Raw genomic sequence first — 1,173 nt, forward strand, 5'->3', positions numbered from 1 at the left:
TTTTAATAGTGTTTTCAAGTTTGTTCTTGGGTGGTTTTAATGGAGGAAAGTGAAAAAATTTAAGGTTGTTAATGGAGGAAGTTGAGTGGTGTTGTTGATGATGATTTGAAGAAGAAAGAAGAAAAAAGTGTCTATTTTTTTTTTAATCTTTTATTATATTTTAAATATAATATTACTGAAATTAATTTTTTTAACAAACGCGCCCCTTTTTTTTTAAAATGTCACGTCAGCATTAGGGGTGAAATAAATACATTTTAAAGATGTTAAAAGGGGTAAATAAACAGAATTTAAGTTTAAGCGCAACAGTGAGTTAGTTTAGAAGGGAAAAGATGTCTTTTCTCATTTTATTTTATATTTAATATGATATATTAACTATTTTACCCAATTATTTGTATTAAAATAATCAATTACTATCTCTCATGGAGGAATGGATAAAATAGTATCATGCCATACCCCCAACCCATGGCATACTCATGGGATATTCTGAAGTTATTTTTGTCTTTTAAGTTTGTCAAAATTGAGATATTTTTGGATTCGGTCACATGTTTAACAATTTTTGGTTGTTAGATTTAATTGGAAACGTGGGAAAAAAAATTAACATAAACTCACATTTGGAGGCAGTGTAGTTTCTATCATTTTTGGTCTATTTTTGTTTTTTAATGCAATTTTTGCTCTTTTATGTTTGTTTGATGCTTTTTCAGTGTTGCGATTTCTTGAATTTGACTAGACTTCTTAATGTTTCTAAAATCTTTATTTTGCACAGTTCTCGTGATATCTAACAGTCAAAATTATTAAATATTTGAAAAGCATTTTACATTCAGTAAATTGAAAAGATTACATTCAGTAAATTGAAAAGATCTTTTTTGTACCTATCAAAAACATAACTAGGGACCATTTTATCATTTTTCCCTACTGTCCTAAACATACAAATAGGAACCTTTTATCATTTTCCCTACTGTCCTACATACAAATAGGGACCATTTTATCATTTTCCCTACTGTCCTAAACATACAAATAGGGACCATTTTATCATTTTCTTCTTGAAGAGACAAATTAAAAGCTCTTAAGTAATCTGGAGTACCTATTGACAGCTTGAGAGAAGAGAGTTAACTCTTCAACAGTGCCGTAAAGATCAAAGATGTCATCTATGACATAAACAAAAGTGATGCATTT

General features: G+C 28.6%; 1 long non-coding RNA gene across 1 annotated transcript; it reads right to left on the bottom strand.

Moving 5' to 3' along the window:
* Window positions 1-769: 769 nt before the first annotated feature.
* LOC124895160 lies at window positions 770-1,167 on the bottom strand. Its single transcript, XR_007051542.1, has 2 exons — window positions 1,023-1,167; window positions 770-937 (listed from the first exon to the last, which is right to left on the bottom strand). It is a non-coding gene; the product is annotated as an uncharacterized LOC124895160 (long non-coding RNA).
* Window positions 1,168-1,173: the final 6 nt, after the last annotated feature.

The sequence above is a fragment of the Capsicum annuum genome, unplaced genomic scaffold, assembly GCF_002878395.1.
Source record: "Capsicum annuum cultivar UCD-10X-F1 unplaced genomic scaffold, UCD10Xv1.1 ctg80278, whole genome shotgun sequence".
In the NCBI taxonomy this organism is placed as follows: Eukaryota; Viridiplantae; Streptophyta; class Magnoliopsida; order Solanales; family Solanaceae; genus Capsicum; species Capsicum annuum.